General features: G+C 47.1%; 1 pseudogene; it reads left to right on the top strand.

Moving 5' to 3' along the window:
• The window catches only part of LOC148453844 (IgGFc-binding protein-like), a 270224-nt pseudogene that overhangs the window by 10263 nt on the left and 234269 nt on the right, over positions 1–25692 (top strand).

Raw genomic sequence — 25692 nt, 5'->3', positions numbered from 1 at the left:
TGGTGCTAAAAGATGTACAGCAGGATGTTGATCTAAATCTTTAATTTAAAACCACTAATAAAAATGTTGCCTTGGTTTAGAAAGGTATATACTGGAAATGCACAGATTCATTTTGAAAACCGTCAAATTAAAACATCATACAGTATGGTAAAATATCTATTTACGATGTTTCATACACAGATTAATGGAGTGTACAGTAATCTCCCAGTTATCTTGGAAGATGGCAAGATCAGAGCTTACCAGCATGGCATCAGGGTCATTATTGACACCGACTTTGGTGTTCAGGTTAATCATGACCTATTCTTCCATGTGATAGTGACAGTTCCAGGAAACTACAAGGAGCAGTTGGGTGGCCTGTGTGGCAATTACAATGGCAACAGAAATGATGACTTCCAGCTCCCTGACAAGAAGCTGACTACAGATGCTACCACATTTGGAGCCTCCTGGAAGGTTTCCATCCCTGGTGTAACATGTGATGATGGGTGTGGTGGCAGTGGTAATGCCTGTCCACCATGTGACGTCCAACAACTAGAACTCTTTAAGACTGACAACTACTGTGGATTCCTAAAGAAGGCTGGAGGTCCCCTGAGTGCTTGCTATGCCACTATAATCCCTGATACTTACTTCAACAACTGTGTCTTTGACCTGTGTGCTGGGGATGGAAGCATCCTCTGCAATAGCATTCACAGCTACGTTACTGCATGCCAAGCAGCCGGTGTCACCATACAGCCATGGAGAACTAGCACATTCTGCCGTAAGTCTTCTTGGCTTCTCAGCTTTATGAATACAACCTACGATATGCAACAATCTACAATGAGTATTATACATTTGTTTCATAAATAAGAATGTATATAAATATGTGAATGATACTGTATGACCCATATCTAATAAGGAAATATTAGCTGTGTCCACTGAAATACATATAGTAGGTAGTCAGTTACTATCAATTGGTAGCAGAACTACAAGTAACAAAATGCCCCACTTATTATTAAAACTTAATTTAACATATTACTATTATGATTTTCACTCGATGATGAGATCGCAGGACTGCTGACAATGGACAAGACTGGGTAGAGGTGCGGAAGTCCTTTCACCACTGGAGCTAGTTGGAGTGAGGCTGCAGAAAGATGACACAACACAAGCAGCGGCAGGTCACTATGGTATGAGAATGTCTAGGGACTACAATGCAGCTAGGATGCTAGACAGGGACTGACTAGACACAGGGTATGAGCTGCAAGGCAGGAGCGACCAGGACAATAATATGCAGGATTTCAGACAAGACTAGACTGATAAGGACAAAACAGCCACGACTGGTCTGACATGGACAAAACAGGCAAAACAGGACTAGAGGGCTGGGGTGGGACATGAGACAAGATGGAATGGCCGGCAGGGCCGTGGTGAGACAAGAACTAGATGATGCAGCCTTGAGGGCTGAAGTGCAACTTGAGACTGGACTTGAGGGGCCTTGAGGGCCAATGTGCGACGTGAAACAGGATGGGAGTGGCCTTGAGGGCCGTGATGACAGGAACTTAGTGATGTAGCCTTTAGGGCTAATGTGCAATTTGAAACAGGATGGAATGGTCTTGATGGCCATGATTACTGCAACTAGGTTCAGTGACTGAGACAGAATGGAGCAGCCTTGAGGGCCGAAATGTGACTGGAACTAGATGATGCGAATGAGACAGAACAGTAAACAGATGAACTTTAGATGCAGCAGAAACAGTAACTGGATGCAGTGCAGATGAAAACACTGTAAACTTGACTCTGGTGGACATAAAGACACAAGGCTTGATAGTTCAATGTATATATAGGCTGTGATGCAGCAACCAGATGGCAGACAAGTGCACTCAGATATGTCAGAAATACAGGCTGGATGACACACAGGCAGATCCAGATTAGACAAACAGGCACTGAGAACTGGAACAGCAGTACTAAGTAAACCAGCTAAAACTCAGGTTATTGAGAACATGACCACATACTCTGGAAGTCAGGCAGTATAACCGGTATGGAGTGAAGGGCTGGCTGTAACTTAACAGTTGCAGGGTCCAATCAGAGCAAAGCCCTGCAAGCCTCCCTAATAACAGACTAGTGTGCATCTGGCCTGTACACACAGTCATGACAATTAACTAGTGTGAAGCTGATTGTGCACACAGACAGATGATTAACTAGTGTGCACCTAAGAACTGCACATAGATCGGTAGGAATGACAGGCTATGAGCTGCCTGCAACAGCCAGAACAAGGACAAGATCTGATGCAGTGTAGCAGTAGTAACTATTACTGGAAACTGCCGCCAAGATAATTTGCTAACCACAGATCCTAAGAATCACACTAACACACCATATCATTATTCTGTGGCTACAAGACATACAAGGCCTGATTCTGAGATGCTCACTGCTGAGAATGCTTTAGAAATTTTTGCCTTAGTCTTGTTTGCAATAATACGCTAATGCTAGTATCAGCCCTTACCCTGGAGTAAAGCCATGTGTCTGTGACTACATGTTAATGCTGGAATCGCCCGTCCCCCAGTGTACAACGGTGTGTCTGTGATTATATGCTAATGCTAGTTTCGGCCTTTCCCTCGGTGTATAGCCATGAGTATGTGAATATATGCTAATGCTGGTATCAGCCATTCCCCTGGTGTACAGCCGTGTGTATGTGACTATATGCTAATGCTGGTATCAGCCCTTCCCCTGGTGTACAGCCATGTTTCTATGACTATATACTAATGCTTGTATCAGCCCTTACCCTGGTGTACAACCGTGTATCTGTGACTATATACTAATGCTGGTATCAGCCCTTTCCCTGCTGTACAGCCGTGTCTGTGACTATATGCTAATGCTGGTATCAGCCCTTCCCCTGGTGTACAACCGTGAGTCTATAACTATATGCTAATGCTTGTATCAGCCCTTCCCCTGGTGTACAACCATGAGTCTGTGACTATATAGTAATGCTGGTATCATCCCTTCCCCTGGTGTACAACCGTGTGTCTGTGATTATGTGCTAATGCAGGTATCAGCACTTCCCCTGGTGTACAGCCGTGTGTATGTGACTATATGCTAATGCTGGTATCAGCACTTCCCCCGGTGTACAGCCTTGTGTCTGCGACTATCCTTCCCCTGGTGTATAGCTGTGTGTCTGTGACTATATGCTAATGCTGGTATCAGTCCTTCCCCTGGTGTACAGCCATTCGGGGGATACTAAGTATTTGAGGTAAACCCCCGAAAACAGGTGTTTTCGGGGAATTTACCTCAAATGCACTTTGATAAATGGGCCCCTATATACTAATGCTGGTATCAGCCCTTCCCCTGGTGTACAGCCGTGTGTCTGTGACTATATACTAATGCTGGTATCAGCCCTTCCCCTGGTGTACAGCTGTGTGTCTGTGACTATATGCTAATGCTGGTATCAGCCCTTCCCCTGGTGTACAGCTGTGTATATGTGACTATATGCTAATGCTGGTATCTGCCCTTCCCCTGGTGTACAGCTGTGTATATGTGACTATATGCTAATGCTGGTATCTGCCCTTCCCCTGGTGTACAGCTGTGTGTCTGTGACTATATGCTAATGCTGGTATCAGCCCTTCCCCTGGTGTACAGCTGTGTGTATGTGACTATATACTAATGCTGGTATCTGCCCTTCCCCTGGTGTACGGCTGTGTGTCTGTGACTATATACTAATGCTGGTATCAGCCCTTCCCCTGGTGTATAGCTGTGTGTCTGTGACTATATGCTAATGCTGGTATCAGCCATTCCCCTGGTGTACAGCTGTGTGTCTGTGACTATATGCTAATGCTGGTATCAGCCCTTCCCCTGGTGTACAGCTGTGTGTATGTGACTATATACTAATGCTGGTATCTGCCCTTCCCCTGGTGTACGGCTGTGTGTCTGTGACTATATACTAATGCTGGTATCAGCCCTTCCCCTGGTGTATAGCTGTGTATATGTGACTATATGCTAATGCTGGTATCTGCCCTTCCCCTGGTGTACAGCTGTGTGTCTGTGACTATATGCTAATGCTGGTATCAGCCCTTCCCCTGGTGTACAGCTGTGTGTATGTGACTATATACTAATGCTGGTATCTGCCCTTCCCCTGGTGTACGGCTGTGTGTCTGTGACTATATACTAATGCTGGTATCAGCCCTTCCCCTGGTGTATAGCTGTGTGTCTGTGACTATATGCTAATGCTGGTATCAGCCATTCCCCTGGTGTACAGCTGTGTGTCTGTGACTATATGCTAATGCTGGTATCAGCCCTTCCCCTGGTGTATAGCCGTGTGTCTGTGACTATATGCTAATGCTGGTATCAGCACTTCCCCCGGTGTACAGCCTTGTGTCTGCGACTATCCTTCCCCTGGTGTATAGCCGTGTGTCTGTGACTATATGCTAATGCTAGTAATCCGTTTTTATTGAAAAACTTGCAGCGTATAAATAAATACATAAAAATACTGCACTTTAACAATAACTTTGCCATATAAACATGCTCAACAAGATTTTTATGACCAAAACATACAGGCTGTATTAATACTCTCAAAGAGCCACCAAAAGGATAAACATCATAAACATAACACAACACTCGCTCCACCCAAACTATACAATGTGTAAGCCATCACCCATCATCAATACAAATCTAACACAATAAACACTAAATACTACTTCAAAAGACTTTAATTATCACCAACACTAACTCCATAACATAGAAAATGTGAAGAAGCTGTTTAGGCGCATGAAAATCAGTCCATACAAAAAAGCAGAAAAGTCCAAAATCTACTACGGAAGTGAAAAAGAAAGCTTCAAGCCTATAGAATGAACTGGAAAAGGACTATCCACCACCCTCTAAGGGGGCTTCAGGTGCCTCCATCTCCTCGACCACCCAACGGCATCCAATCTTCTCCTGTCCATCACCATCAGAGTCTTAACCTCGTGAAGAATATTACACGCCCCCACCTCACAGGGAAGGAATTTGCTTCTAGTTGTTACTAAGCACCGTGCGCTCCACGTGCGATACCTAACCACTAAGCTGACTACAAAAATAGTGACCAAATCATAACGCCCATACCCTTTGAATGCTCTGTAAACCCACTCAGGGTAACTGAGCCCTGAGAGGCACGGAATGCGTAAGGCGTTTGAAACCTTCTTATAAATCTCGATGTTTAAAGGACATTCAAGCAGGAAGTTGTCCATGGTCTCCTCCTCCCCTAGACATTCCTCCCGTGGGAAGCCACGATCATCGGCGCTTCTCCACCTGATGTGCCCTCTAACATAGAGCCTTCCTTGAAAAGAGAGCCAGGCCAGGTCCCTGTACTTCAGTGGAATCCTCTCTGAACAAATCAAAGAGATCCCATCTGAGCAAACCTTGCCTAGGCAGTCCCTTAGTGACAGCGGGGCATAGAAGTGAGCCCGCAAAATGCCTCTCTCCAACTCCCTCCTAGAAAGGGTTTTGACATCACCCGCCACTATTCCCCATTGCCTTGTCACTCTCAAGCACAGAATGACATAGATTGGAAGAATGCCAGATCTGCCTCTGAAGGCTTTAACATTGCTGCCGTCATACCAGAGTTCAAGGAAAGGAGACACCCAGGCCTTAAAACTCTCCACCCACCAAGGAGAAGTCTCCAAAAACAGACTTCCAAGATTTAGCTTAATAAAAGTTGTGGCAAAAAATACCACTGGATTGACCATACCCAATCCACCTTCATTCCTTGGTCTGTAGGTTATGCCCCTCTTGACAATGTTCATCACGTTCCCCCAAAATAAAAGGAAGAACAGGGACAACACTTTAGACCACAAAGATTGTGGCAAGAAACACACATAGCTGACATAAAGAAATATAGGAACCAGGAAGGTTTTGCACAGATGAACCCTTTCCCTGTAAGAGAACTGCCAAGTTCTCCAGGACTGCACTTTCCTGTTGGCTTCCTCTATCCTACTTTCCCAATTTCGAGTGGCATAATCACTATGATCGAATGTGATGCCTAGAATTTTGATCTGAGGACTGGCCCAGGGGAGGCTGTCCGGAAGGTGAAATTCATCACCTTCCTCCCCCATCCAGAAAGCTTCACATTTGTCCTGGTTTACTCTGGAGCACGAGGCTTCAGAGTAGTCGGAAATCAGGTGTTCTATGCACTGTGCCTCTGCCACGGAGGACAAGACCACAGTGACATAATCCGATTAGGCCACTACTCTCAATGGAGCCTCCGGGCCCAGCTGCACCCCTCTCAATGCACTACAACCAATCCTCCTTACGAAGGGATCAATTGCAAATACATATAAGAGCGAGCTCAGGGGGAATCCCTGATGTACACCAGAGTCAACCATGAAAGCAGGGCCCACCCAACCGTTGACAAGCGGAAAGCTCTCGGCCTGATTGTACAAAACACGAAGCCAATCCACCACCCTCACTGGAAAACCATACAATTCCAGAACAGCCCACAGGTACTTGTGGTTCACCCGGTCAAAAGCCTTGGACTGGTCCAATGCCAGTAAGTACTTGCCCCATTTTTCAGCACGTCATCGCTCCACAGCCTCCCGGACACCAAGGACAGCACTAAACGTTCTACGGCCCTTCACGGTGCAATGCTGAGATGAGGACAGTACCAGCCCGGAAACTTCCATCAGCTGATTAAACAGTATTTTTGCCAAGATCTTTCTGTCCGTATTGAGAAGGGTGATGGGGCACCAGTTTTCAATACGGGACGGGTCCTTACCTTTTGATAACAATATGAGGGCAGAAGACCTCATGGAGGGAGGGAGTGACCCCTCACCCAGGCATTCATTATAAACCTCCATAAGGCGTGGAGCCAAGATGTCCTTGAAAGCTTTAAAGAATTTGGATGTTAAACCATCCGGTCCTGGAGATTTTTTAATAGACAAACCGTCTATAGCCCTCTTGTCTTCTTCCACCGTCACATCATCACCCAAGGAGTCGAAGGAGGCATCAAGCTTCTCCAGCCCCTGTGTTTCCCTCAGAAAGGACTCCATCCTCTCTCTATTGAGTGATTGCTCAGACAGAAGGTCTGAATAATAGGACCTGATGACCCCCAGGATGCCATCCCTGTCTTTACAGAGAGTACCCTGCCCATCGTACAGGCCCCTCACCTCCCTTAGATCGACCGACCTCCTGCAACTCTGGTAGGGATCAGGCGAGTGGTATTTACCATAATCCCTCTCCAAAGTCAAGGAAGTCAGACAATCATATTGGAGCTCCCTCAGCTGGGCTTTCACCCAGGAGATATCCCCACTATCTCCACACTCAGAGATCAGGAAATCAAGTTTCTTTCTCAAACTCTGGTAGACACATCTTTTTTTCAAGTTTTTGTGTGCTACCAGCCTCTGGAAAAGCCTCCGAGTCCTTTTTTTGCACTCTTCCCACCACTCAGACCTAGACCAACCAGCCTCCAGAAGTGTCTCCTGTAGTTGGAAGAAATCCCTAAAGGACTGGCTAACACTCTCTTCTTTCAGAAGTTCAGAGCTCAAATGCCAAAGGCCCCGCCTTCTCTGAGGAGTTTCTGAAGCATTCAACGCGACACTCAGGAAAACATGGTCGGAAAATTCTACAGCCCTTACCTCAGGAGGCAGGGTTTTTGAACTTTCCTTAACAAAAAACCTGTCTATCCTAAACCTACGACTACCACAATGATATGTGTAACCCGTGAGGTCTGGACTATGGCGAATGTGCACATCGACCAGACCTGCCTCTCTAACCATACTAACTAAAAACCTAGCATCATAGCCCAGGGTTGACTTTGCACCCCCCCTGTCTTTGGGCCTTACAATGGTATTGAAATCACCACCAAAGACAACTTGCCGGGCTGTAAAAAGGAATGGTTTTATCAGCCCAAAGAGGCACTTCCTATCCCAGGCCGACTGCGGTCCATAGACGTTAATCAGCCTGAGATCATGCCCCCTTAGGCTAACATCCAAAACCATACACCTACCTACCTGTAATTCTATAATCTTGTGTACAGTTATCATATCAGTAAAAAGTACTGCCACCCCACCGTACGGCTTGGCCGCAAGAGACCAGTAGGACGGCCCGCTCCTCCACTGGCTTTTGGCCCTACGGAGTGTGGACAAGTCCCCTATCCTGGTCTCTTGCAAAAACAAAATATCAACATCAATCATGTTGAAAAAAGAGAAAGCCATGAAACGAGCTCGTTCGGTAAAAACAGAAGCCACATTAATGGTGGCGCATCGTATAGGGTGGGAAACCATAGTTCTAGATTATAGAGATAGGGCCCCATTTCACTTTTACTTTGTCGCGCAAGAAGACTCCCCCCCCCGAGGAACCTTCTTGCTTACAGGGCACCTCAGGAGTGATACCCTCACCAGACGACGACACAACCAAACACTCGCCCTCCACCACATCCTCCATAGAAGGTACAATATCCACAGTTGGTTCACCCGGCCTATCAGCCCCAACCGCAGACACCGACCTCTCTTCCTCAACAACCTGCATATCCCCATCAGCCAGAGGGCCAGAGACAGGATCCGGATCAGGGTCAGGATCCGGTGGCTTTGGATCCACCGAAGTGACCGGAACACCTAGGCTTGGAGGGATCTGCCCCAAGGAGCCCAAACTTATATTGAGCTCGGGAGTTTCCTCCACGACATCTGGCTCTCCTATAGAAGCCACTTTTTCCACTCCCCCCACTTTCTCTAACCCCGATAATTCAAGGTTTGATAAATCCCACTCCAAACTACAGCCACACACCACATTTTTGGACTTTACTGTTACCTTGCCCCCTTGTTTCTTTCTAGTTTTTGCCTTGGCCCCTTCTGCAGCCTCACCAAAGGTGGTCTTCTTAATGACCCTTTTTCTCTGAGAGGCCCTAGGCCCTTGGACCAACTCTCCATTCTCCTGCATTCTCACCTCCTCATCCCTCACCTCCTTTTTCCTCCTCTGCCTCATCTTCAGCCAATGAGAAAGTGAATCTATTTGACAGTTGAATGCCCTCCTCTTTTGGCCCTGCTCTTCTCTTTCTGGATGACTTGACTACTGAGAAGGAAGACACTCCCTTCTCCACCGGCACTTCTTTTTGGACCTTAGAGACCACCTGCAAACCTCTCGTACCCTTAACCACCTCAACCTCATTGTCACTCAATATACTTTCTCCTTCTTTTAGCAATACCACAAGCAGCTCACCAATATCCCCACCTGACCCCTCATTGTGTGAATCAGATGGGCAGCGGCTGTATGGGTGACCAACACACCCACAAAGGTTCCACTTTACATTGCACTCCTTTGATAGGTGGCCCAGCTCACCACAAAGAGCACATTTCACTTCAGGGCAGTTATTCGAAAAGTGACTGAAACTGCCATATCTGTGGCATACTCTCGGCTGTCCTGGATAGAACGCCTGAATTTTATCGCGACCAATGTAGGCTGCAGCCGGGATGTGTTTGGTCTCAATGCCCACCCTGTTTAATCTAACAAAAACTGAGTAGGCACCTCCCCACACCCCCTTTGTGTAATCGATCTTTTCTAAACATGGGGATAGAACTACACAAAATCGGGAGAGCCAAAAAAGAATATCTTGAGCTGGAAGGCTCTCATTCCTCACCAGGACAGTGACTTTGACCCTATCCTGGCGAGAAACCATCTGAGACCTGTAGTTAATGAAAGGGGCCTCCTCCTTTTTCTCCTCCCATTTAGTTGGAAACGCCTGCAACCCCCGCAAGGTCTGAAAGCTCAGATCGTATTCAGGGGTACGTACCAGGTGGATGCAAGCAAAAAGATCCAAGGGTGAGAAACCTAAGGAAAAAATCATTTCCAAAAATTCCCCCTTGCTTGGTGGATCTCCTACAGCTACCCACCTCAGCTGTACTACATTCCTCCTCCTTATTTGAGCACCTCCACTAGTACCACTCCCACCACTGTCACCAATAGTTGCAGCACTAGGGACCCTTGGTGCTCCCCCACCAGACACCACTCTAGCATAGGACCTTGGTACAGATTGGCCCATACTCTCTAGCCTGGTTCAATTTGCGGCTATTAACTCAATTGCCGCTCTGACTCTTTCAGGCCCCCCCATATCACCATACAGAGAGTCCACCACTTTTGACTCTTCCCGAGTCAGAGTTGACCTGTCCAGTGGGGGAAGTCCCTGCACCAGGCTAGAACCTGTTACTGGCAGCAGAGCCCCTGGCACCACAGATGTAGCTAGAGTCACATCTGCTTCCACCTTCTCAGCCAGTAGTAGCATCTCCGCCTCCATAGACTCATTAATCAGTTCAGCCGTCTCTTTCAACCTTTCTCCACCGGCAGCTGACAGAACTGACACAGGCATCAGTATAGCACCGGCAGGCAAAGGAAGCGCATCGGATCACCCAGGAGCAGCGTCCATGCTCACCATGGTAACCGGGACCACGCCCCCCTCCACCACACGCCGGGCCTCCTCTCCTCCATCCAGCTCCAGCGGCAGTCACCATAGGCACTTCCACCTTACCGCTGTAAGCCGCATCGTGACCTGCAAGTATCAAAATCCCCGCGGCCATCTTTGGAGCTCCGTGAACTGGCTCTACCAGGCTCCCATCGGCTACTGAAAAGCCCGCCTCCTCTTCCATTTTAATCAGCACGCCTTCTCTTTCTCCAATATCGGCGTTCCCTTCCACCACCAGGGCGCCATCTTGGGGACCCGCCGACCACGAGATTCCCCGATCTCCAGGCTCCAACACCGGCCTCTAGGAACTCCGCTGGGGTAGCATCAACCGCTACCGGACCCGCCAGGCTTTGCAGGTACAGAACTCTGCTTTTATATTTAGCCAGCTTGTCAGCCAGCATCAGCAGGTCGTTGCGGATGACAAACCTATCCTAGCTATTGCTTGTTTGCCGCTTCTTCCTCTTTGCCCCGATCCTAGTCGATGCTCGCGCCACTTCCTTCCTCAGGGCTGGGACATCCATCACCAGGAAAGCCTCTTTCTCAGCGGCAGCAGCAACTTCTCTCTCCAATACCACCAAATCGGGTTCCCGGCAGTCGTCCATCAGGCCCTGAGCATCAGGGCAGATCTCCTCCTCCTCCATGCGGTCGGTAAGTAGACCCAAAGTAATTAGCTCTCCTTCTGGGGTTACTTCACTCCCAGGGGAGCCTTCCTCCATCTCATACCCTAGAGTTATATTGCCACACATAGGGGAGCACTGCGTCAACTCACACCCCAGAGTTAAAATGCCACTCATGGGGGAGCCATGCAGCATGGGGTCCAAAGTCAGGCTTTGACTTCCATCTGTGGCCGCATCCAGCCGGACAATCATTACCACTGGCCGGCCAGTACCTTCAGCAAGCTGGGAAAGAGGCCCTCCACCACCTCCAGGATCCGGGCCTACAGGGACCTCCAGGACCCCGGGATCTCCTCCACCATCTCCCGGCGGGCCCTCCATCCTCCCTGGGGAGGGATACTCCAGACAGTCCCTGGTTGCAAATGACTTCCAGGGGCCTAAGAGCAACTGCACAGACAAATGCTGGTATCAGCCCTTCCCCTGGTGTACAGCCGTGTGTCTTTGACTATATGCTAATGCTGATATCAGCCCTTCCCCTGGTGTACAGCAGTGTGTCTGTGATTATATGCTAATGCTGGTATCAGCCCTTCCCCTGGTGTACATCCGTGTGTCTGTGACTATATGCTAATACTGGTAACAGACCTTCCCCTGGTGTACAGTTGTGTGTCTGTGACTATATGCTAATGCTGGTATCAGCCCTTCCCCTGGTGTACAGCCATGTGTCTGTGACTATATGCTAATGCTGGTATCAGCCCTTCCCCTGGTGTACAGCGTGTCTGTGATTATAGGCTAATGCTGGTATCAGCCCTTCCCCTCGTGTACAGCCGTGTGTCTGTGACTATATACTAATGCTGGTATCAGACCTTCCCCTGGTGTACAGCCGTGTGTCTGTGACTATAAGGTAATGCTGGTATCAGCCCTCCCCCTGGTGTACAGCCGTGTGTCTGTGACTATATGCTAATGCCGGTATAAGCCCTTCCCCTGGTGTACAGCTGTGTGTCTGTGACTATATGCTAATGCTGATATCAGCTCTTCCCCTGGTGTACAGCCGTGTGTCTGTGATTATATGCTAATGCTGGTATCAGCCCTTCCCCTGGTGTACATCCGTGTGTCTGTGACTATATGCTAATGCTGGTATCAGCCCTTTCCCCGGTTTACAGCCGTGTGTCTGTGACTGTATGCTAATGCTGGTATCTGCCCTTCCCCCGGTGTACAGCCATGTGTTTGTGACTATATGCTAATACTGGTAACAGACCTTCCCCTGGTGTACAGTTGTGTGTCTGTGACTATATGCTAATGCTGGAATCAGCCCTTCCCCTGGTGTACAGCCGTATGTCTGTGACTATATGCTAATGCAGGTATCAGCCCTTCCCCTGGTGTACAGCGTGTCTGTGACTATAGGCTAATGCTGGTATCAGCCCTTCCCCTGGTGTACAGCCGTGTGTCTGTGACTATATGCTAATGCAGGTATCAGCCCTTCCCCTGGTGTACAGCGTGTCTGTGACTATAGGCTAATGCTGGTATCAGCCCTTCCCCTGGTGTACAGCGTGTCTGTGACTATATGCTAATGCTGGTATAAGCCCTTCCCCTGGTGTACAGCCGTGTGTCTGTGACTATATGCTAATGCTGATATCAACCCTTCCCCTTTGTAAGGCTATATTTCTGTGACTATATGCTAATGCTGGTACCAGCTCTTCTCCTGGTGTACAGCCATATGTCTGTAACTATATGCTAATGCTGATATCAGCCCTTCCCCTGGTGTACAGCCGTGTGTCTGTGATTATATGCTAATGCTGGTATCAGCCCTTCCCCTGGTGTACATCCGTGTGTCTGTGACTATATGCTAATGCTGGTATCAGCCCTTTCCCTGGTTTACAGCCGTGTGTCTGTGACTGTATGCTAATGCTGGTATCTGCCCTTCCCCCGGTGTACAGCCGTGTGTCTGTGACTATATGCTAATGCTGGTATCAGCCCTTCCCCCGGTTTACAGCCGTGTGTCTGTGACTATATGCTAATGCTGGTATCAGCCCTTCCCCCGGTGTACAGCCGTGTGTCTGTGACTATATGCTAATGCTGGTATCAGCCCTTCCCCCGGTGTACAGCCCGGAGTCTGTGACTATATGTTAATGCTGGTATCAGCCCTTCCCCTGGTGTACAGCCTTGTGTCTGTGACTATATGCTAATGCCGGTATCAGACCTTCCCCTGGTGTACAGCCGTGTGTATGTGACTATATGCTAATGCTGGTATCAGCCCTTCCCCCGGTGTACAGCCGTGTGTCTGTGACTATATGCTAATGCTGGTATCAGCCCTTCCCCTGGTGTACAGCCATGTGTCTGTGACTATATACTAATGCTGGTATCAGCCCTTCCCCTGGTGTACAGCTGTGTGTATGTGACTATATGCTAATGCTGGTATCAGCCCTTCCCCTGGTGTACAGCGTGTCTGTGACTATAGGCTAATGCTGGTATCTGCCCTTCCCCTGGTGTACAGCTGTGTGTCTGTGACTATATGCTAATGCTGGTATCAGCCCTTCCCCTGGTGTACATCCGTGTGTCTGTGACTATATGCTAATGCTGGTATCAGCCCTTCCCCCGGTTTACAGCCGTGTGTCTGTGACTATATGCTAATGCTGGTATCAGCCCTTCCCCCGGAGTACAGCCGTGTGTCTGTGATTATATGCTAATGCTGGTATCAGCCCTTCCCCTGGTGTACAGCCGTGTGTCTGTGACTATATGTTAATGCTGGTATCAGCCCTTCCCCTGGAGTACAGCCGTGTGTCTGTGATTATATGCTAATGCTGGTATCAGCCCTTCCCCTGGTGTACAGCCGTGTGTCTGTGACTATATACTAATGCTGGTATCAGCCCTTCCCCTGGTGTACAGCCGTGTGTCTGTGACTATATACTAATGCTGATATCAGCCCTTCCCTTGTGTAAAGCTATATTTCTGTGACTATATGCTAATACTGGTATCAGCTCTTCTCCTGGTGGACAGCCATATGTCTGTGACTATAAGCTAATGCTGGTATCAGCCCTTCCCCCGGTGTACAGCCGTGTGTATGTGACAAAATGGTAATGCTGGTATCAGCCTTTTCCCTGGTGTACTGCCGTGTGTCTGTGACTATATGCTAATGCTGGTATCAGCCCTTCCCCCGGTGTACAGCTGTGTGTTTGTGACAAAATGGTAATGCTGGTATCAGCCCTTCCCCCGTTGTACAGCTGTGTGTATGTGACTATATGCTAATGCTGGTATCAGCCTTTTCCCTGGTGTACAGCCATGTGTCTGTGACTATATGCTAATACTGGTAACAGACCTTCCCCTGGTGTACAGCCATGTGTCTGTGACTATAGCCTAATGCTGGTATCAGCCCTTTCACTGTTGTACAGCCGTGTGTCTGTGACTATATACTAATGCTGGTATCAGCCCTTCCCCCGGTGTACAGCTGTGTGTCTGTGACTATATGCTAATGCTGGTATCAGCAATTTCCCTGGTGTACAGCTGTGTGTTTGTGACAAAATGGTAATGCTGGTATCAGCCTTTTCCCTGGTGTACAGCCGTGTGTCTTTGACTATATGCTAATGCTGGTATCAGCCCTTCACCCGGTATACAGCTGTGTGTCTGTGACTATATGCTAATACTGGTAACAGACCTTCCCCTGGTGTACAGTTGTGTGTCTGTGACTATATGTTAATGCTGGTATCAGCCCTTCCCCTGGTGTACAGCGTGTCTGTGACTATATGCTCATGCTGGTATCAGCCCTTCCCCTGGTGTACAGCCGTGTGTCTGTGACTATATGCTAATGCTGGTATCAGCCCTTTCCCATTTGTACAGACACTCAGCCTTTCCCCTGGTGTACGGCCGTGTGTCTGTGACTATATGCTAATGCTGGTATCAGCCCTTCCAACGGTGTACAGCTGTGTGTCTGTGACTATATGTTAATGCTGGTATCAGCCCTTCCCCTGGTGTACAGCCATGTGTTTGTGACTATATGCTCATGCTGGTATCAGCCCTTCCCCTGGTGTACAGCGTGTCTGTGACTATAGCCTAATGCTGGTATCAGCCCTTACCCTTTTGTACAGCCGTGTGTCTGTGACTATATGCTAATGCTGGTATCAGCCCTTTCCCTGGTGTACAGACACTCAGCCTTTCCCCTGGTGTACGGCCGTGTGTCTGTGACTATATGCTAATGCTGGTATCAGCCCTTCCAACGGTGTACAGCTGTGTGTCTGTGACTATATGCTAATACTGGTAACAGACCTTCCCCTGGTGTACAGTTGTGTGTCTGTGACTATATGTTAATGCTGGTATCAGCCCTTCCCCTGGTGTACAGCCGTGTGTCTGTGACTATATGCTCATGCTGGTATCAGCCTTTCCCCTGGTATACAGTGTGTCTGTGACTATATGCTAATGCTGGTATAAGCCCTTCCCTGGTGTACAGACACTCAGCCTTTCCCCTGGTGTACGGCCGTGTGTCTGTGACTATATGCTAATGCTGGTATCAGCCCTTCCAACGGTGTATAGCCGTGTGTCTGTGACTATATGCTAATGCTGGTATCAGCCCTTCCTCTGGTGTACAGCCGTGTGTCTGTGACTATTTGCTAAAGCTGGTATCAGCCCTTCCCTGGTGTACAGCCATGTGTCTGTGACTATATGCTAATGCTGATTTCAGCCCTTCCCCTGTGTAAAGCTATATTTCTGTGACTAAATGCTAATGCTGGTATCAGCTCTTCTCCTGGTGTACAGCCGTGTGTCTGTGACTATATGCTAATGCTGATATCAGCCCTTCCCCTTGTGTACTGCCGTGTGTCTGTGACTATATGCTAATGCTGGTATCAGCCCTTCACCCGGTGTACAGCCGAGTGTCTGTGACTATATGCTAATGCTGGTATCAGCCCTTCCCCTGGTGTACAGCCGTGTGTCTGTGACTATATGCTAATGCTGGTATCAGCCCTTCTTCCGGTGTACAGCCGAGTGTCTGTGACTATATGCTAATGCTGGTATCAGCCCTTCCCCTGTTGTACAGCCGTGTGTCTGTGACTATATGCTAATGCTGGTATCAGCATTTCCCCCGGTGTACAGCCGAGTGTCTGTGACTCTATGCTAATGCTGGTATCAGCCCTTCCCCTGGTGTACAGCCATGTGTCTTTGACTATATGCTAATGCTGGTATCCGCCCTCCACCTGATGTACATAAATGTGTCTGTGACTATATGCTAATGCTGGTATCAGCCCTTCACCAGGTATACAGCCATGTGTCTGTAACTATATGCTAATACTGGTATCAGCCCTTCCCCTGGTGTACAGCTGTGTGTATGTGACTATATGCTATTGCTGGTATCAGCCCTTCCCCTGGTGTACAGCCGTGTGTCTGTGACTTTATACTAATGCTGGTATCAGCCCTTCCCCTGGGAGGCAATCGGGAAGCCGACTGCCTATATACCGGCAGCTGGCTTCCCCACTGTCTTATCCCGGCAAGGGTGAAATGCCGGGCGTCTAGTTGTAGACGCCCGCATTTCCCCGATGCCGGGAGACCGGCGCCCGGCATGACGATCATAGTGTTGCCGGGCGCCGCGAGCAGACAGCCGCGGGGGGGGAGGGTTAGGTTTAGGGCTCCCGGGGTGGACTTAGGGTTAGGCACCCCCCCGGGAGGGTTAGGGTTAGGCTAGGGGGAGGGAGGGTTAGGGTTAGGCACCCCCCCGGGGGACTTAGGTTTAGGCAGCGGGGAAGGGGGTGGTTAGGGTTAGGCACTTAGAGGGGGGATTAGGGTTATGCACTTGGGGGGGAATTTAGGGTTAGGCACCCCTAAGGAGGGTTAGGGTTAGGGGGGTTAGGTTAGGTTAGTAAATACTCACCTCTCCACGATCGGGATTTCCAGCGCTGTCGGGCTTCCGCTGTGTCGCACTCTGCTCCTGTCGGGCTGCCTCTGGCTGTATTTCATACCACTCCCCTTCCCCTGGTGTACAGCCGTGTGTCTATGACTATATGCTAATGCTGGTATCAGCCCTTCCCCCGGTGTACAGCCGTGTGTCTCTGACTATATCCTAATGCTGGTATCAGTTTTTCCCCCGGTGTACAGCCGTGTGTCTGTGACTATCCTTCCCCTGGTGTACAGCCGTGTGTCTCTGACTATATGCTAATGCTGGTATCAGCCCTTCCCCTGGTGTACAGCTGTGTGTCTCTGACTATATGCTAATGCTGCTATCAGCCCTTCCCCCGGTGTACAGCCGTGTGTCTCTGACTATATCCTAATGCTGGTATCAGTCCTTCCCCCGGTGTACAGCCATGTGTCTCTGACTATATACTAATGCTGGTATCAGCCCTTCCCCTGGTGTACAGCCATGTGTCTCTGACTATATAATAATGCTGGTATCAGACATTCCCCTGGTGTACAGCCGTGTGTCTCTGACTATATGCTAATGCTGGTATCAGCCCTTCCCCTGGTGTACAGCTGTGTGTCTGTGACTATATGCTAATGCTGGTATCAGCCCTTCCCCTGGTGTACAGCTGTGTATGTGACTATATGCTAATGCTGGTGTCAGCCCCTCCCCTGGTGTACAGCCGTGTGTCTGTGACTATATGCTAATGCTGGTATCAGCCCTTCCCCTGGTGTACAGCTGTGTGTCTGTGACTATATACTAATGCTGGTATCAGCCCCTCCCCTGGTGTACAGCCGTGTATCTCTGACTATATGCTAATGCTGGTATCAGCCCTTCCCCTGGTGTACAGCTGTGTGTCTGTGACTATATACTAATGCTGGTATCAGCCCTTCCCCTGGTGTACAGCTGTGTATGTGACTATATACTAATGCTGGTATCAGCCCTTCCCCTGGTGTACAGCTGTGTGTCTGTGACTATATTCTAATGCTGGTATCAGCCCTTCTCCTGGTGTACAGCGTGTGTATATGACTATATGCTAATGCCAGTATCAGACCTTCCCTGGTGTACAGCCATGTGTATGTGACTATATTTTATTGCTGATATCAACCCTTCCCCCCTGATGTCCAGGTAAGGATCTCATTTTAGAAAGACTGTGAAGTCCATTATGAGTATCTTTAGTTGCCGTATTACTGCTTAGTGCACCTTTTGACACGACCATCGGCTGCACCACTGAATCTTGCACCAAACCCTATGACAGGGGCAGATTATTCATCTCCTATGTGAGAGAATAAGCATATATGTACTCAGCAACTTCCACATCATGAGACAGACTATTTTCAAGCTTGAATAACCACCTCCTAGTCATCGTCTGGTAATACCTAGTACATTACCGTGATTAGATTCCGTGTGTCTCAATCACAAGTGCGCTCTGTGTACCCACCGTGCTACGCATGCATTGTGCAACATGTTTGTGCTTTGGACGCATGCGCAGTGGCAAGAATTCACTGACTTTGACATCAGGCCCATAGAAATTAAAAAAGGAGATTCTTTACTGCGCTGATATACCTTCACAGATATGAACTATAGCAATAATGTTTAAATAAGTAGATGTATTAATATGAAAAAGAAACATATAGAAAAAAAAACAATGACAAGAAATGAGATAAAAATAAATACATGAATTTAAAAAATACCTATATCACGTTCTTAATCACAAACATAATATCAGCTCATACAATTAACTATCGATAGCGATATGCAATAATTGCACACAAAGGGACAATAAACCACAAGAGGATAATCAAAATAATTAATTTACACAAGCATAGAATTTCATAAAAAAAAGAGCTGATCAGACTCTGAACAAATGTATAAAATATGTAGTTACTGTAACCTGGTGAATATATTGTGGTATATGTGCTCCACTCAGCTGATTTTCTGATATATTCACAGGATACTTTGTTGCCATGAGGGGTTTGGAATGGGAATCAGTATGATCTACCCCCTAACCCTAACCTCCCCCTCAAGTGCCTAATCCTAACCCCCCCTTCCCTTAGCCTAACCTATGTTAGAAGCATTAGGTTAGGGGATTTAGGGTTAGGCACCCCCTCGGGAGCCCATAACCTAATGCTCCCCCCCCCCCCGCGTCTGTCTGTGCCCGGATTACCTTCGATTGCTAATCCGGGTGTCGGGCTCCTAGCGTAAATCTAATGACAGGTGTCGGGATTTCGACGCCTGTCATTAGTGCCTTGCTTCGATTAGTCAGGAAGCCAGTGGTCGGGATTATGTCCGTCGGCTTCCTGACTGCTTCCCATGGAAGGAGCCTGAATTACCAGATTCATACACTCCCCCTGATACACAATGGCAAATTAGAGTGTCTGGTTAAAAAGGAATTTTCCTAGCTGTAGGAGTCTTTCAGCATTGACGGACACAGTATGTAGTAGTGCTATTGTTAGATGGTGAATGAATGGGGCTTCCGCTGACAGATGTACAGAAATAAGTGTGTATTAGCCACACACATGTGGGGAGTGAGAAAAGCCGCTTGCAGTCAAATGGACACACAGAGTAAGATTACACCGGACCTCTGACCACTCAAATCAGATCAGGTCTGTAGTTACGTAACCTTTCTAGCACAAGTCCCATACAGCCCAGCACCGTCCACCTAGTCCCCAGGTGTAATTTGTGATCCGGACTTGGATGTGATTGTGGGTGGCTGGATATGCGGCAAGATCCCCAGTGTCTGGATTGCAGCGCAATGACAACGCGTTTCACCCACCATTGTGGCCTTTTTCAAGCTGTGATCTGGCCTATATAGTCTACTTACATCTATACTGTGATTATGGCATACGTGTTGTGTATGTTACTGCTGGTGTATGTAATATAGGCGTTTGTCCTATTAATGATACTATGGGCCTAAGTTGCACACATTGCTGATGGACAGTGTAGAGTGTTTGCTTTGTAGCTGCACAAGAGTAACTTTCTATAATCATACATTCTATAGTGTACACATAAAGCGCTATTGTGATTATCATTATTATTTATTTATCATTGTATATTTGCGGTTTAATCCCCTAAAACACCAATTTTCGAGGGTTAACCGCAAATATTAAGTCTTCCTCCAGATGTATGACAGAGGGACCGCAGTAGATATCTCAGATAGCTACTGCAATCCCATCATTCCCATCGATAGCCACAGCTCCCATTCGTTTCTATGGGGGAAGTGATGCTGCCAAATTTATCAACTTCCGGAATGTGATTATCATGGATGGTTGTGGACTTGGACCCGGAGTGGTTTTAAGAAAAGTCTTCTGATACTGGAAGGATGTTCTCTTGAGTGGCCCATTAGATAGTGAGTGTCTCAGATGACCGTTACCCAGAAAGGCACGTGGGTACCAACTAGAGGTAACCGGATAGCTGGAGGGGACGTTGATGTTGTGGACTTTAGCAGGGATCCCAACTTGGAGCAAGAGCCAGGAGCAGCACTGCTGCACACGGAGGTATAATGATGGTAGCTGGATCCTGAAGCAAGCAGAGTCGTCATGGCTAACTGGACTTGAAACACAGCAAAGGAGCACAGAGAACTAGCACCCAGCAAGAGCTGGGAATAACTTTGCACTGGCAAAGAATGGACTGCAGGTCAGCCCTTAAATACTCGGAGGAAGTGCAGGCTTGGTTGCTAGGACTCCCAGAATGCTCTGCCTGGATTGGCTGGAATGTGTCACATGCTGAAATCCAAGATGGCAGCTCCCATGTTGCGCTGCCAAACCTGACCCAGACTCACCGCAAGCATTCAGGACAATATGTCTCCGGAACCCCCTGGCATGCAGTGCTGATCTCCAAGTGCCCGCACCTCCACCAGCAGGACCCCACCATAGCATCCAGACAGGTAAGGTCCGCTTCCCCTGAGCACACACAGCCCTGGTCGTGACAGTGCACCCTCCTTTATTGGTGACCTCTGCGCACCTCTTGGGTTTCTCTGGGTTTTCAGAATGACATTTTTTAATGTGACGAGGTGCACTGACATCTCCTTCTTTCACCCAACATCTCTCTTCTGGGCCATAACCCTTCCAGTTCAGCAGGTACTGAAGTTGCCCATAACAGAATGGAGAATCCAAGATCTGCTTAACCTCGAATTCAACCTCTTTCTCAGATTGGACTTTGGGAGATGGTGGCAGGACTTGTAAGAATCGGTTAAGAACAAGAAGCTTTAGTAAAGATACGTGGAAGGAGTTTGGAACTTTGAGGTAAGTAGGTAGCCTTAGCTTGTAAACTACAGGATTAAATGTCTCCATGATGATAAATGGGCGGATGAAGCGGGGGGCAAACTTCATGGAGGGAATCCTTAAACATAGGTTATAGGTGGAGAGCCATTTCTGATCTCCTGCTTTCATACTAGGAGCAACTCTCCTCTTCCTATCCATCCCTAATTTATATCGATGGGACGTTTTTAACAGCAAAGAATGAATCCGGTACCAAATTCAGGAAAAGTTTTATTAAGAAGCAGTCACTGCTGGTACATCAAAGGCTGGCAGACTTTTGAACTCTGGCACCCTGGGATGGTAGCCATAGACCACGAGGAATGGAGTTTGTCCAGTAGAAGAGTGATATGGGCTGTTATGTGCAAACTCTGCCCATGTTAAGGAATCTGCCCAATTGTCTTGAGAGGAAGACATGTAGATCCTCAAGAATGTCTCAAGGTTCACTTCTGGTACACTCTTTCTGTGTTTCCATTAGTTTGGGGATGATAAGCTGTGGAGAATTTTAACTTGACCTGCAGGGCTGAACATAAAGTTCTCCATTACTTTGGCACAAACTGGACTCCGCAGTCAGACATAATTTCAGTTGGTAATCCGTGTAGATGAAAAATATGGGAAATGAAGAGTTGAGCCAATTCAGGGGCAGAAGGCAATTTCTTGAGAGGTATATAATGTACCATCTTTGAGAAACAGTCTATCAGCACCCAAATGGTGGTGTAGCCTTTTGAGATGGGCAGGTCAGTCACAAAATCCATGGACAAGTGGGACCAAGGACGAGTTGGGTTGGAAAGGGGTCTGAGCTCTCCCACTGGTGCTTGTCAAGAAGTCTTGTGCGGAGTACACTGGATGCAGTAGGCAATGAACTCTGAGACTTTGGTTCTCATGGTAGGCCACCAATAGGATCATTGGAGGAATTCTAGGGTTTTTTAGGTGCTGGCTTGACTGGAAAATTTACAAGTTGCTTCCTTAGGTCTGGAACTATATAGATCTTCCCCGGAGGTGGCTGGATATTGGTAGCAGCAAATACTTTGGTCTCTAGGACAGGTGCTACTACAAGATCTCCAAAAGAATGCTCGTAAGAGAAAGACCATAACAGTTGACAGCGCGTCAGCTATTAAATTCTGTGATCCTGGGCGAAATATTAGATTGAATTCAAAATGGGAGAAGAAAATTGCCCATCGGGCTAAGCGAGGACTGATGCATTGAATATTCTTCAAAAAGAGTAAATTCTTGTGATCAGTGTACACAGTGGGGTACTTGGTGACTTCAAGTAAATATTGCCACTCTTCAAAAGCAAGCTTAACTGCTAACAATTCCTTCTCCCCAATAGGGTAGTTCTTTTCTGCAGATGACAATTTCTTAGAATAATACCCACAGGGATGTTTTTTGCTATCCTCAAATCTCTGAGAAAGTACCACTCCTACTGCTTTGGAAGAGGCGTCCACCTCCAGCAAAACAGGCTTCCCCACATTGGGTTGTCTTAGAATGGGCGCAATGATGAAAGCTTGCTTTAGTAGTTGGAAAGCTGTTTTGGCTTCGGGTGGCCACTGAGAGGGGGTAGCTCCTTCACGGGTCAATGCAGATATTGGTACCACCAAGGTGGAAAAGCCCTTGATAAATCATACTCGAAATGTCCATCCCTGGTATTGAACGTGGTCTTCCATTTGTCCCCTGAACAAATCCTGATGAGATTGTTTGCCCCTCTCAAGTCCAGTTTGTAAACACTGTAGCCCCCTATGTTCTGTCGAATAATTCTGTAATAAGAGGCAGAGGGTAATGATTTTTCAATGTGATATTGTTTAACCCTTGATAGTCTATACAGGGTTGGAGGCCTCCATCTTTCTTGGCCACAAAGAAGAATCCTGCACCAGCTGGTGAAGTAGAAGGTCTGATGAAACCATTTTTTAGATACTGCCGAATATATTTGGACATGGCCTTAGTTTCAGGCAGGGACAGAGGATATGTGTGACCCGTAGGAGGAGTTTTGCCCGGCATCAGTTCAATAGGACAGTTCCAGTCCCGGTTCAGAGGTAAAGAATCTGCTCCAGCTTTATAGATCACATCATTAAACAAAACATACTGAAAAGGAATTTGTGGGTTCTCAGACATTTGTAACTTTTTTACTGTTTTGACACAGGGTAAACATGAGACACGACAATCTTCACCCCAAGACAGTATTTGCTTAGAGTCCCAATCAATTTTGGGGTTATGTCTACATAACCAGGGGTATCCCAAGATAATCCCATGTGAGGCTTTAGGAATAACTAGGAACTGGACAAGTTCGGTATGGAGAGCCCCTATCCGGACTCGTACATGTTTAGTTGTGGAAGTCACAGTCCCATTACGGATTTGGCTGCCATCAACCACCAATACAGTGATGCAGTGGTCGAGAGTCGTGATGGGTATCTGTAGTTGGAGGATGAGTTCAGAGGTAATGAAGTTCTCCACTGCCCCTGAGTCTAGGAAAGAAAACACAGTTTTAGAACCCTGTGTAAGTTCCAGGGAAAGGGAAAGGTAGATTCTTTCATTGATGGAGACCAAGACATGGCTCCTAACCTGGTGTCTCCAATGCCAGTTAGGAGTGGGAGTTTCCCAGACGATGAGGACAGGAAGCCACCAGATGACCAGTCTCTCTGCAATACATGCACAGATTTTTGCGGCAATATCTTTTCTGCTTCTCGGTGGATAAATTGGCCCTATTAATCTGCATTGGCTCATCCATCCCCTGCTCGGATGTGTGCGAACTAGGGAGATTGGTAGGGCGATATCAATAACCAGATAACCAGAGCGGATGTTGATGTCGTGGAGTTTAGCAGGGATCCCAACTGGGAGCGAGAGCCAGGAGTAGCATTGCTGCACACGGAGGTATAATGATGGTAGCTGGATCCTGAAGCAAGCAGAGTCGTAATGGCAAACTGGACTGTAAATACAGCAAAGGAGCATATAGAACTAGAACCCTGCAAGAGCTGGGAATAACGTTGCACTGGCAATGAAAGGACTGCAGATCGGCTCTTAAATACCCAGAGGAAGTGCCGGATTAGTTGCTAGGACTCCTGGAATGCTCTGCCTGGATTGGCTGGAATGTGTCACATGCTGAAATCCAAGATGGCAGCTCCCATGTTGCAATGCAGCGCTGCCAAACCTGACCCAGACTCACCACATGCATTCAGGACAGTATGTCTCTGGAAGCCCCTGGCATGCAGCGCAGATCTCCATGTGCCTGCACCTCCACCTGTGGGTCCCCGCCATAGCATTTGGACAGGTAATATCCACTGCCCCCAAGCACACACAGCCCTGGTCGTGATAGTGATGCATTTCAGAAATTGGCCTCTGCAGCTTATTCTATCTGAAGATGGCATTAGCCGCTGTAGCCTATGGACTACATGTAACATGTGTGGGTCCAATAATTTTATTTTCTAAAGTTGTTGACATATTTCCTTGATTGTTATGTAACCCTACTTTACTATTGAATTAGGGTATTTAGGCTATCTGTACATCTGGTATGCTTTCGGGCTAATTCTATAGTGCTTCCACCCAAGCCTTGTATATACGATAGCTAGCTACCAGGGGCTGGCTTGGGAGAACCCCTATTTGTGAGAGAGAGAGTGTTTGAGAAAGGTTACCCCCTTTTACCAAACATAGACAAATTACTGATGACAAATATCTGGCACAAAAGAATACAGACTTTATTAGGCTGGAACATTTTAGTAAATGCAGATCCTATGAGAGATGGTTATACTAAGGATTCACAATAATATAATGAATTAATCACACAAAAATAATGTCACATTAGTTACACAATGTAACATTAAACCACAAGCACATATCTACACTTACAAATGGATTGAAGTAAATATGAATAATATTCCAAACATAAACAAATGGTGATTTGAAGAGTAACTAGAATGTTGTGTTTAACCAATAGCTAATATTGCAATAAATCCCCCTAAGTGGTGGAGATTTCTCCTATTCATTTAATATCCAAATTTAGAGCACACCAAAGGTACCCCTTTACTATAATATAAATATATATATATATATATATATATATATATATATATATATATATATATATACATACATTATAAACTGTGCACAAACTCTTGGGTTAGATACCCATAGAACTTATTGATCCTCCTTTACTTTCGCATTACATGTGCCACAATGAGAAGTTGAAGTTGGTTAGAATAACAATCACTGGGTGAAGAAAGTTGATGTATATACAGTATTTGCACATATATATATATATATATATATATATATATATATATATATATATATATATATATATATAGAAAGAAATGGTAGGCGGCACTGAAGGTCTTGAGATGAAAAAAGATAAATTTATTCCGACGTTTCAGTGCATATACAGCCCTTTTTCAAGCATACATAAGCGACATACCAAATACAAGGAAGGCATGGAGGCTACATTAACTTTGTTTCTACGAGTGCCGGTCCTACTTGGAAACTATATATATATATATATATATATATATATATATATATATATGGACTTATCAGGGCTGGATGAAATAAAAGTTTTGTTATGTCCCTGCAGGTGATGATTGC

The sequence above is a fragment of the Taudactylus pleione genome, unplaced genomic scaffold (genome assembly GCF_031769625.1).
Source record: "Taudactylus pleione unplaced genomic scaffold, aTauple2 ptg001080l, whole genome shotgun sequence".
In the NCBI taxonomy this organism is placed as follows: Eukaryota; Metazoa; Chordata; class Amphibia; order Anura; family Myobatrachidae; genus Taudactylus; species Taudactylus pleione.
This window is presented reverse-complemented; position numbering and strand designations above follow the sequence as displayed.